The 13,470-nt window shown below is 39.9% G+C and overlaps 1 pseudogene; it reads left to right on the top strand.

Annotated features, from left to right (window-relative positions):
* Positions 1-998: 998 nt before the first annotated feature.
* LOC121783423 lies at positions 999-12,988 on the top strand (annotated as a pseudogene).
* The last annotated feature ends 482 nt before the right edge of the window (positions 12,989-13,470 follow it).

The following is a 13,470-nucleotide window of genomic DNA, read 5'->3' on the forward strand; positions in this document are numbered from 1 at the left end:
ATTAAAATTGATATGTTTATCTTGACGTAAAGCCCAGTCTAGTCAACACTATGATTTGTCCTTTTATTTTCTATAAATCAGGAAGAAATATGGAAGAGAATAATGAACAAAAAATTGAGGTCGAGAAAAGGAAATATAAAATTAAATATGATTACAAACGGTTAACCAAATATTTTCTCGTTTCCAACATTCTATATATATTTCCGACCTTTTTAACAATGTTCATTATAATATGGAGTACCTAATATTAAGCTTAACCGAAATAAATTGCATGGGGCTTCCCACACCTCAAAGGGCTCTCCATTAAGAATATGTATTTCTTGAAAAAGGATTGATGACTTCCAATTTGTCCCCAACGAATTCTTCTTGCATTGTCATCTACATAAGGATAGTCTTCACTGTAATGTTACAATATCTTAAGTAGGATAGTGATAAAATGCAAACTCATATATTGTACAAACTCTAAACTTTTCAACACAGTGTTAATACAACGTCAACACTCAACACAGTGTCAACCGTTGATACTGTCTGTTGCTATTATTTTGTAATCTATTGATATTTTTTAACGGACCAGCTCATAGTTTGGAGTTTGTACAATATTTAGAGTTTGCATTTGATTACATTCCATCCTAGGTAAGTGTATACATGAAATCCAGCATTACCTTTTTCCTCTTTATTTTTTTTATCTCTTTTTCTTACTTTACCAATTACACATTAAAATATGTGTCATTTATAAATTTGTCTATTTTCTGAAGACGGAGGGACTAGGGGTATTTAATAAACGCACCTTTCACCTCACAAATTACTTGTTTTATAGAATGGGCTAATTACTAAATTATCAACGTCCGAAACTTGGCCCAATAATATGAGCCCATTTAAAAAGTGGAATATTATACCGGACCCGATATCAAATTAGTAAAGATCCGAACCCGAGTAACCTGACCCATTCCCTTAAACCCCTCAAATCCTCAATCCTCATGGAAGACTGAACTGTAAAACCCACCGTTTCCCTTATCCAAACTTCTCTCCCCCAAACAAAAATGGCGTTCTCGTTTCTAACGCAGACGCCTTTCTCCCTCTCACTAACCTCCACCACCGCTCCTCGGAACTCCGTCGCCGCGGCGGCCGGACCTTCCGCCTCGATATCCACCTCTCAGAGAAAACCGCGCCGGAAAAAGCAGCAGAACGACCTGAAATCTTCCGACGACAACGGCTATCCCGGAAGCGAGGGTGGAAATTTCACGCCGTCGAGAAGCTTCTGAGGCTCGTGTTCATGGAGGAGCTGATGGAGCGCGCTCGAAGCGGCAGCGCTGCCGGAGTTTCTGATGTGATCTACGATATGATTGCCGCGGGGCTGACGCCTGGGCCGAGGTCGTTCCACGGTCTCGTCGTGTCTCACGTGCTCAATGGCGACGAGGAGGGATCTGTATGGCTATTTTTATGAAGTTTTGAGTGAATGCGTATATGCTTGAGTTTAGTTGGATTTGGAAATGTCAAGCTTCTAGGATGATAGTACTATATTTATGAGCTCCTGCTTGAGCTAGTTTTTAATGTTAATTTGATGACCTCAATGAGCTAGAGGTTGAATTCAAGCTGGTTGGATAATGTGCCATTAAATGTGAAATTACAGAGAATATTTAGGGAGCTATACATAACCTAGAGATTGGGAAGGCACATGAATCTAATAGAAAGAATTCATTGATTACCTGAAACTTTAAGGAACAGTTGACATGTGTTGATTACCTGGAGCTACGAGTTTTATTAGAGAACTTTTGAATAATTTGAAAATCTAATGGAAGCTCTTGATAAACTTCATACCTAAGCTTTATTATATTGGCCATTCTGTAAAGGTCAGCTCACTTTGACATCTGTCTGTATAATATGTCTACTTATACCCGGAATGTCCAAGGTTTAAAATATAACAAAGTTATTTGCATTCCTCATTAGTAGCTCCTTAACATGAAAGACAATTGAGCGTACTGTTATCATAGTCAAAGTGGAATTTAAATATTGTCATTCTTGACTAACAGGGGGCGTACTTATGTTAGAACTCATGTATGGCAGATGCATGCACTTCGAAGGCAACTGAGTGAGGGTCTTCGGCCTCTACATGAAACGTTTCTTGCATTAGTACGTTTGTTTGGGTCAAAAGGCCTTGCTACTAGAGGATTGGAAGTTCTTGCAGCAATGGAAAAACTCAATGATGACATTCGACAAGCTTGGCTGCTTCTTGTTGGTACGCATGTACACCGTCTGTGGATTGGTCACTGTTATCATGCAATTTAGTTTTTATTCCTATAAGTTCCCTGTTTAATTGGTCATGTTCTTTCCGTCAGAGGAACTTGTGAAAGGCAATCATCTAGAAGATGCCAATAGAGTTTTCCTGAAGGGTGCTGAAGGTGGCCTTAGAGCTACAGATAAGCTTTATGATCTTCTTATACAAGAGGATTGTAAGGCAGGAGATCACTCAAATGCATTGACCATAGCCTATGAAATGGAAGCAGCTGGTAGAATGGCGACAACCTTTCATTTCAATTGTCTTTTGAGTGTGCAGGTACCAGTGTCCCTCGGACCTGTTCTAGTCTTTGGTTTTTGTGGCAGGTTATATGTTGCTGAGAAGAACTATTAATGGTCTTACTGGTTTTTCACATGAGATGATCTACTGTTTTAGCCTTTGATTTTGTTAGTATGCCTTGAATCTGTTGTTTGCCGCTAGCCCAATGGGGGTCTCGCTATGATATGTTTCTGTTTTAGGCCTTAACTGTACTATTGGGCCTAGCCCGTCGTCTGTGTGCCTATTTATATAGAAGTAGGGCGCATAACTTTGTGATTTGAAAAAAACACTTTGAATACAATATGATCTCCTTTTCTTGCCTGTGGACGTAGCCAACACAACGTTGGTGAACCACGTAAATCTGTGCCTCTTTACGTTTCTGTTTGTCTCGATTTACACAATTGCTCTATTCTGTCACAACAGATTTTATGGTAAATTTGGATATTTCTAGGCTGAGTGATTTATGTGCATCAGATGTCTTGAATGATACTATCACAGATGGGATCATGGGTGTTCATACTCAAAAAGTAAATCATACTATAAAAAACAACTTGGGTTTGTCATTTTGCTGCATGTTTCATCATGTCCTAGTTTAGGCTAACTTAAGAACGATGAGTTAGTGCAAAGAAGCGAAGTTCTTCACTTTTGTTTTTACTTGGCATCCAATATGCTAAATCTGTGTATAATATATTACATAAACTTTTTCCTTCATTATTTCATTCCTTTACCTTTTTTTCCTTAAAGAAAACAAACTTGAATTGAGACATTAAGAAGTTATTTTCACATCTTTTCCAGGCGGCTTGTGGAATTCCTGAAATTGCTTTTGCTACCTTTGAAAACATGGAATATGGAGAAGGTTTGTGTTTGCTTCTATTTCCCTTTTACCTTAATGTAACTTATTAACTTGTATTGAAGTTGATTGTTGACCATTGATCATTCATAATTCCTGCTGATGATTTGTCGTCTTTCTAAAAGTTCCCTTTTGACTGCTCTTGGTTGGTTTAGCTTATATGAAACCTGATACGGAGACATATAATTGGGTGATCCAAGCATACACAAGAGCTGAGTCATATGACAGGTATCTTATTTTGTATGCAAAGCAATTCACCGTTCTCTATGCTGTGATGCTGATAACTTTTTGATAGCCTCCTTTTTAACAAAAGTGGTTGGTATTCCTTAAAGAATGTTTTCATTCCATTTATGTTATTTTGAAGATATTTATATACTTTCATTTTCTTCCTTTGTGCTTGCCAACTTCTATAATGTGTTCAGATTTCAATATGGCAATCTAGGGTCCAAGATGTTGCCGAGTTACTTGGAATGATGCTTGAAGACCACAAGCGTTTGCAACCAAATGTGAGAACCTACGCGTAAGATCTTTTTTTCTTTAGACTTCATTGAATGTGATCTTTAAATAATTCATCTTCTATATTTTGTTAGGTGTTTATTTTCATATCTCTCACCTTCCCCTAGCAGATATTCTTAAGTTCTATTTCATGTTAGACAATGAATTTCATGAGTTTCCGTCATCACCTAGCATATATTAAAAAGTGCTTTCCGTATGATCTAATTACATTTCCAGATCCATTTTCAAGACAAGTTTTGGTAATCTATATATCTGAATGCTAGGCTGAGATGTTTTCACCCTAAACTTTTGAAAGATAACTGTGGAAATAATTTTAAGAACCAAGCCACAACAAATTAACTTTGTTATGTTTCTATGCGGAAACTCAATTGTTTTTATATGTCACATGTGAAGCATGGATAGAGTGAATCTGCTAATATCTGTTGGTGTAATCTACTTGCATCCTCTGATACTGAGTAATTGGCTTCTACACTTCTTGTGTAGGTTGTTGGTGGAATGCTTTACAAAATATTGTGTCACAAGGGAAGCCATTCGACATTTTCGTGCTCTCAAAAGGTTTGAAGGCGGGACCACTTTGTTACATTATGAGGGACAATATGGTGATCCACTTTCGTTGTATCTTCGAGCATTGTGCAGAGAAGGCATGTACTCTGATACACTCTTAACTTCCGCATTTGTTTCTTTCTTCCCGGTTGCTCTTTGAGCTAGCAGCTTCAGTCTCTATCTTTAGAGGTCATATTTTTCTTTCTGTTTATCATAATTGAAATCAGGAAGAGTTTTCGAGTTACTAGATGCTCTGGAAACCATGGCGAAGGATAAACAACAAATCCCACCCCGAGCCATGATCTTGAGCAGGAAATATCGGACTCTAGTTAGCTCATGGATTGAACCTTTGCAAGAAGAAGCTGAACTTGGGCATGAAATTGACTACATTGCCAGGTTTAATTCTGTCAAATTATATTACCATATCAGAGAGCTAATCTGTATGATTCCAATTCCTTTTATGTGCTTTTATTTAATCATTCTACTATGCTGTTTAATTGGTTTGTATTTTGTTCTCTGTTTATTTGTAACACCAAGTTTAGTTTTGTGAGCATTAATGAATTGTATTTTTCTGAGCATTTCTGAATCTTTCATATAATTTCTCTGGAACCTTTACTATGTTTTATATTGATCTAATTTTGATTACTGTAAGAAGTTTGATTTACATAGCTGGATAACAGGTATGTTGCAGAAGGTGGCTCACGGGTGAACGCAAACGCTGGGTTCCACGTAGAGGAAAAACTCCTCTAGATCCTGATGCTGAGGGTTTTGCGTATTCCAATCCTATGGAAACCTCTTTCAAACAGCGATGCCTTGAGGAATGGAAAATACATCATAGAAAACTTTTAAGAACCTTAAGAAATGAAGGGCCAATAGTGTTGGGGAATATTACCGAGGCTGACTATATTAGAGTTAAGGAGAGATTAAAGAAAATTATAAAAGGTCCAGAACAAAATCTGTTAAAACCAAAAGCTGCTAGTAAAATGATAGTATCAGAGCTGAAGGAAGAGCTGGAAGCTCAAGGTTTGCCAACTGATGGCACTAGAAATGTACTGTATCAGCGTGTGCAAAAGGCAAGGAGAATAAACCGTTCTAGAGGCCGACCCCTTTGGGTTCCTCCTGTGGAAGAGGAAGAAGAAGAGGTAAACCTATGATTAATTTTGTAACTATGTTAGTATGTTTTAAATTATTCATATTTTTACTTAATTTGGTTAAATGTTTTAATTCTTATATAGTCATCTCAGTGTCTCCTAGTTTCAAAAAACCAATGCTCTTCGTTCCCAAATGTGAATGATTATTGTCTAACATAACTATGCTAACTTGTAGGTGGATGAAGAGTTGGATGAATTAATTTCACGGATTAAGCTGGAAGAAGGCAATACAGAGTTCTGGAGACAGCGTTTCCTTGGGGAGGGCCTGAATGAAAATCATAGCAAGCCATTAGAACAAGAAGAGGAAAATGATGATGAGGACGATGATGATGAAGCCCTTGATATCTTAGATGATGCTGATGTTGGTGATGAGATTGCCAAAGATGCTGAAGATGATGAGGCTGGTGAGGAAGAGGACGAGGAGGTAGAACAAACTGAAATCCAAGTCAGTGACCGAGTTAAAAATTGTTGAGAAAAGGGGAAGTATCAATAAGCATTAAAGAAGAATAGAGTTCCAAGAAGCATTGAAGATGTGCATGCATTGTTCCAATAGTAGTGTAGTTCCATGAATATACATTTATTGTAGGATCTCAAAAGTCACCAACATCCCTATAAATATATGGGTGTTGAGTACCATTTCATCATTCAATCAAAATACAATAATCTTCTCCCATTGCTTTCTTCTCTAAATATGTTGTCTATACCATTTAACATGGTATCAAAGCGGGTTTGGACTCAGATAAGGTATCATCATCGTCCTTGATACCTTTCTCGGCCCCTTCCCGTTTTTTTGTTTTTCCTTTTTCCGCTGTACCTATAACCATAAGCCAAAATGTCAAATGACAACTATATAGTAACCGAAACCTCAGATTCATCTATGGCAGATGAATTTGCCCGGCAATTTGCCAACTTTATGCGCAATAGTTTTGCGATGAACCAACCAAATCCACCAGAAACAGCTGCCATGCCATTCAGAATTGACACGCAGCCCCTCCACATTGGTGGGAATAAGTTGAATGGAGAAAATTACGCCCTTTGGTCCGTATTGATGAAGACGGCAATAAGCGGTCGGGGAATGGTATCTCACATCACCGGAGTGCCTCATTCCCCACCGCGAACCGATCCAGCCTTCATACAATGGGAACAAGCCGATCACTGTGTGATCACTTGGTTAGTACAAAACATTGAGCCTCGACTGGTGAGTCGAGTTTCACAACATCCGACGGCAAAGCATATATGGGATGCGTTGGCCGTCACATATGGGAGCGGAAGAGATAAAATCCAGGTGTATGATCTTCAGTTCAAAGCAACCACACTGAGACAAGGAAGCAGTTCATTAGAAGAAATATGGAGCCGGTTGGGAGAGATCTGGATTTCAATCGACCAAAAACAGACGAACCCAATGAAATGTCCAGAGGATATGGAGATTCATAACAAATTCATACAAGATCAGAGAGTATGTCAGTTTCTCTATGCAATTGATAGCAAATATGAAACAACTAAGAGGGAGATACTGAAAATGGACCCGCTTCCCTCCGTCGACTATGCGTACAACCTGATTCAGCAGGAGGAGACACGACTCCGAGTGTTACAACAGGCAAACACCGGCGGAGCAGCTGCCATGGATGGAATTGGAACTGGCCTCGCCATCCGAGGGTGGCAGAACCCTACCGGCGGCTCTCGGGGTGGCGGTCGCGGCAGCAACGGTGGTGGTCGCGGCAGCAACAGTGGTGGTCGCGGCAGTGGCAATGATAGAAATCGGCGAAGTGATGAAGAAGACAAGTCAAAATTGGTGTGTTCCTACTGCAAACGGAAAAGACACACAAAAGATTCATGCTTTGAACTAGTTGGATATCCAGATTGGTGGGAAGAGAAGCACGGCAAGCCGCCGCAACCGCAAACACCCTGGAACCGTGGCGGGCACGCCGCCGCAGCAGTTGGAGGCGACGGAGGCAACGCCGTGCAGGGGGTCGTGCAAACCGCCGGTGCTGTCCAGCCAGGAGGAAGGACCAGAAATGAAGCTGCTCAGCCGGCGAACACAACCGGGGCAGCAAACTTCGTTGCCAGCGGAAGTGGGAGTGTAATTCACGATTGGAGTGAAGAATTGATGAGGGGAGAGGCGGCGCCTGATTCAGGTAGATTAGGGTTAGGGGGCTCTTTTATTGGAAGCCCCCAAATCTTTGGGAAATTGCAGGTTTTACCCCACCAAAATTCTCAGTCACAATTAGCCCCCAAATCTCCTGAAAATTCCATAATTTCCCAAACCACTTGCCAAAATCGATTTCAGCCTCTCGAGAAGCTTGGAGTTGTGTGTGCAGTATCTAATGGCCATGAGAAAAATGATAAATGGATTTTTGACTGTGGGGCAACCGATACCATAACATATGATGCCTCAGACCTTACCAACCTTCAGAAACCTCTAAAATCTCATATCCAAACTGCCAATGGGGAATTTACGGTGGTTGAGGGGGCTGGAACCGTTAACATTTCCCCAACTTTACAGGTATCAAATTGTCTATATATTCCTTCGATGTCTCATAAGTTATTATCCATTAGTCATGTCACAAAGGAATTGAATTGTACGTTACTAATGCAGCCACAATTTTGTCTGTTGCAGGATATCCGAACCGGAGAGATAATTGGACGTGGCACTGAACGTGATGGGCTTTACTATGTGGATGAGATAGCTCAAAAAGGGACTGCCATGTTAACTCACGGATCAGCTGACCGGAAAGCTTGGCTTTGGCATCGGCGCTTGGGTCATCCATCTATCGGTTACTTAAAATTGTTATTTCCTAGTATTATTCCTAAGCATGACATGTACTGTGAAACTTGTCTTTTATCCAAAAGTCATCGGAACTCTTACCCATTAAGTAATACTCGTGTTGAAACCCCATTTGCCTTAGTACACTCCGATGTTTGGGGGCCCGCACCAGTTATTGGGGGGCAAGGTTTTCGATATTTCTTAGTTTTTGTGGATGATTGCACTCGCATGACCTGGATATATTTCATGAAACAAAAATCTGAAGTTTTGTCACACTTTACCCATTTCTATAACCTTATCCAAACTCAGTTTCACAAAACCATTCAGGTCCTTCGGTCAGATAATGGGGGGGAGTTCGTTAATTCTACCATGAAACAACTCTTCCAAAACAAAGGTCTTATACACCAAACCACATGTGCTCATACTCCCGAACAAAACGGTGTGGCTGAAAGGAAAAATCGATCTCTCCTCGAAATGACTCGTTCTATGCTTATAGAGTCAAAAGCCCCGAAACACTTCTGGCCAGAAGCCATTGCCACCTCAGCCTATCTCTTAAACCGATTGCCCACAAGTATTCTCAAACACAAAACTCCTCTACAAGTCTTGTCCACCTTCACAAAAATTCCTCCGCCCTTGACTCTTGAACCTCGTGTCTTCGGATGCTCCGTTTTTGTCCACATTCCTAAACATGAAAGAACTAAACTATCCCCTTGCGCTATCAAATGCGTTTTTGTAGGATATGGGGTAAATCAAAAGGGGTATAGGTGTTTCGATCCAAAGTCCAACCGGATGTTTGTTACAATGAACTGCAACTTTCTTGAAACTGAGTACTTCTTTACCCATCTTAGCGGTCAGGGGGAGAGTAATGTTAGGGATAACAATGATACGGACCCGCTAAGTTGGATCTCAATGCCACTGCCAACGCCAAGCAATCCTGATGCGGATCTATCAGAGAAAACAGTAAGCAATTCCGCTGAGCAAGTCTCTGATGTGGTAGAGTCCATCGTAGAAAGTGGCATCGCCTCAAATATTTCTCCGTTAAGGTTATCCAATGTAAGTAATCCTGTGGATACAGATAATTGTTTGGCTAACACTGTAAGTGCAGAAGAAAATTCAATTGAGGCCGAAGAAAGGGAAATTGAGGAAGTCGAGGTCGAAGGAGTTGACCCTGACACTGGGAGGTACATACTTCCACCAAGGTCAAACAGAGGAGTTCCACCCAAAAGGTATACGCCAGAGAGGATTGACAAGAAAAAGCGGTACTCTGTTGTGAACCTAGCCAAAGGCCATTTATCAGAGATGGCTCGGGCTTTCGAGAATGCACTATATGAGGAAGAAGAAATACCACAGACATGGGAAGAAGCTATGAAATTCAAGCATTGGAGGGAAGCAATGAAGAAAGAGATTGATGCACTGATTCGAAACCACACATGGGAGAAATGTGCTCTACCAGAAGGGAAACGACCAGTGGGTTGTCGATGGGTCTTCACTATCAAAAGAAGACCTGATGGCTCGATAGAAAGGTACAAGGCACGACTTGTCGCAAAAGGCTATACTCAGACATATGGAGTTGACTATTCTGAGACCTTCTCTCCAGTAGCTAAGATGAACACAATTCGGGTGTTGTTATCCATTGCTGCTAATAGGGACTGGCCATTACACCAGTTTGATGTGACGAATGCCTTCCTACATGGAGAGTTGAAGAAGGAAGAAGAAGTTTACATGGAGGCACCCCCAGGTTTTGCAACAGATTTTAAAGCAGGTGAAGGGTGCCGATTGAGGAAGACCTTGTATGGATTGAAGCAATCTCCAAGAGTATGGTTTGGGAAGTTTGCTGGGGCAATGATTAGCTATGGATATACACAGAGCAATTCAGACCATACGCTATTTTTTAAGAAGCAGGGTGACAAGATCACATGTTTAATCATATATGTTGATGACATGATTATTACAGGTGACGACCTAGAAGAGATTGAGGAATTAAAGAAAAATCTTTTTCAGGAATTTGAGATGAAAGACTTGGGGAATCTCAAGTACTTTCTTGGGATTGAAGTGCTAAGGTCAACCAAAGGAATTTTTCTGCGACAAAGGAAGTATATCTTGGACATCCTTTGGCGGTTAATCACGGATTACAAATCAGAGAAGGAGCCAAGTTGGCTGACCGTAGTCGATATCAGCGACTAGTCGGAAAACTCATATATCTCTCGCACACTAGGCCAGATATTGCCTATGCAGTTGGGGTCGTAAGTCAGTTCATGCATAAGCCGCAGACAGATCACATGGAGGCAGCACTTAGGATTTGTCGGTATTTGAAGGGAACTCCAGGGCATGGAGTGTTGTTCGCTAAAAATGGGCATCTTGAGATTCATGGTTATACAGATGCTGACTGGGCAGGGAACCCAAACGATAGGAAGTCTACAGCAGGCTACTTTACCTTTGTTGGAGGTAATTTGGTAACATGGAGAAGTAAGAAGCAGAAGGTGGTGGCTCTTTCGAGTGCCGAAGCAGAATTTCGTGGGATTAAAAGTGGGTTGACCGAGATTTTATGGTTAAGGAGATTGATGAAAGAGATTAATCTCCCTCCAAGCAAGTGCCAGTTGTATTGTGATAACAAAGCCGCTATAAGCATCTCACAAAATCCAGTACAACATGATCGAACGAAGCATGTGGAGGTTGACAGACACTTCATCAAAGAAAACATTGAGAATGGGATTGTCGAACTCCCTTTTGTTCGCTCTGAGGATCAACTTGCCGACATCCTAACTAAAGCAGTCAACTCAAGGAGCTTTGAAGATGTGCTTTCCAAATTGAGTTTTGGAGATCCCACCACTCAATTTGAGGGGGAGTGTTGAGAAAAGGGGAAGTATCAATAAGCATTAAAGAAGAATAGAGTTCCAAGAAGCATTGAAGATGTGCATGCATTGTTCCAATAGTAGTGTAGTTCCATGAATATACATTTATTGTAGGATCTCAAAAGTCACCAACATCCCTATAAATATATGGGTGTTGAGTACCATTTCATCATTCAATCAAAATACAATAATCTTCTCCCATTGCTTTCTTCTCTAAATATGTTGTCTATACCATTTAACAAAAATAAGGAAGCTGAAGCTGCCAGACCTCTTCAAATGATTGGGGTGCAATTGTTGAAAGACTCTGACCAGAGTACTAGCTCATCAAGAAAGTTAAAGAAAAGATCACCTAGGGCATCTATGGAGGTAAATCTTTGAACCTGTTGCATATAGTCTACTAGCAAGCTGCTTAAATGCCGTGTGTATAACTCTTGATACTAATAGAGCACCTTATTCTTGCTCCTATCCCATTCTAAAACGTGCTGGGTCACGGAGATGCTCCCTACTCTTCGCTTGAAACTGATCTTTCATTCACAAAATATTCTGTGCCCTTCCTAAAAAACTCTAGCATATTGAATGTTCACATGTGATACAATATATGTCCTTGTTGGTGAAATTGGTACTAGAAAGCTCTGAGTGACATAACTGGATTGTCACCTGATCTTTTTCTCAGGCTCGCGAGTAACAGGAGTGTTAATCATGATTCTTATTAATATGCTATTCGTCTTTGGCACAATTGAATGCAGGATGATGACGATGATGACTGGTTTCCGGAAGATATTCACGAAGCATTTAAGGAATTGAGGAACAGGAAGGTGTTTGATGTATCAGATATGTACACATTAGCTGATGTCTGGGGTTGGACGTGGGAGAAGGACTTTAAGAACAAAGCCCCTAGAAGATGGTCGCAGGAATGGGAGGTTGAATTGGCCATTAAAATAATGAATTTGGTAATTACTATATCTATCTGTATATTTTGTGCTGTTACTCCTGGAGTTTGTGCTTTTATATTTGTGTATATTTGCATACATCACATGTATCTGAAAATGGATTTTCTATTAGGTAATTGAATTAGGAGGAACGCCAACCATTGGGGACTGTGCTATGATACTTCGAGCTGCTATACGAGCTCCTATGCCTTCAGCCCTCTTACAGATTTTGCAGACAACTCATCGCCTAGGTTATGTTTTTGGCAGGTGAGTCTTATGTTTTCTGTTTGAAAAAAACTTGTCCTTCAACTGCTAAGAAATAATGAAACTTGTTAGAAGATGAGTTCCAGAAACCGATTGTCTTATGAAAAAACTTGAAATTAGTTGTTGCCAGTATTTTTTTATGCCGGCCCAAAATTCTTGGACTTTCTCGAATACTTCTTCTAGCCACTAACGAACTCCCGTTCAAAACTTGCTATCGATTCTTTATGTGTGAGTTGTATGTTTTTATGCAGTCCCTTGTACGACGAAGTCATCAGCCTGTGTCTAGATCTTGGGGAACTCGATGCATCCATCGCCATTGTTGCAGACCTCGAGACAAGTGGCATCAAAGTTGCGGACGAAACTCTTGATCGAGTCATTTCTGCTAGACAGGATAGCTCAGGCGCTGATGCATCGTCATAGTTTTTCCTCTTAAGACTTGCTACTTTTTCATGTTTGTACAGTGTAGTTATACGATTTTGTCCATTATTTATTGATGAGAATGCTGCAAAGATTAATGGAAATTTATTTGATGCTTGATGAACATGAATAACTTATATAGAATAAACAAATTTGTTCGTAGGTTTTAACTGCATCATCATGTTGTTTTGTTATATTCGCAATTTATCCTTATGTGACAAAATGATAACCAAATTTGAACTATGTGACGATGCATTCATTCTCCATAGAATTATATGGCTGTTGAAAATAATTAGGTTAATGGCAGTTCAAAATAATCTTCCACAATTTTTAAATTATAAAATCTATTGTGAAATATAAATATATTTATGAATAAAGCATATTTTTAAAATCATAAAATATAAATAATATTCTAAAAATTCAAATCATCTATTTTCATTGATGTTGAAGTTAGATATACTGAAAATAAGGTACGGTAAGATATACGGTATGGTGGTTTCGGTAAGGTATATCGTACATACCCACCGTCAAAGCACTCTCGTTAAAATAACAGAAAACGAAACTGAATATACTAAAAAATAAATTAACACTACTATAATTGTAAAAGAAATGAGTATAAATAGAGTGTGC

This window comes from Salvia splendens, chromosome 21 (genome assembly GCF_004379255.2).
Source record: "Salvia splendens isolate huo1 chromosome 21, SspV2, whole genome shotgun sequence".
Taxonomy (NCBI): Eukaryota; Viridiplantae; Streptophyta; class Magnoliopsida; order Lamiales; family Lamiaceae; genus Salvia; species Salvia splendens.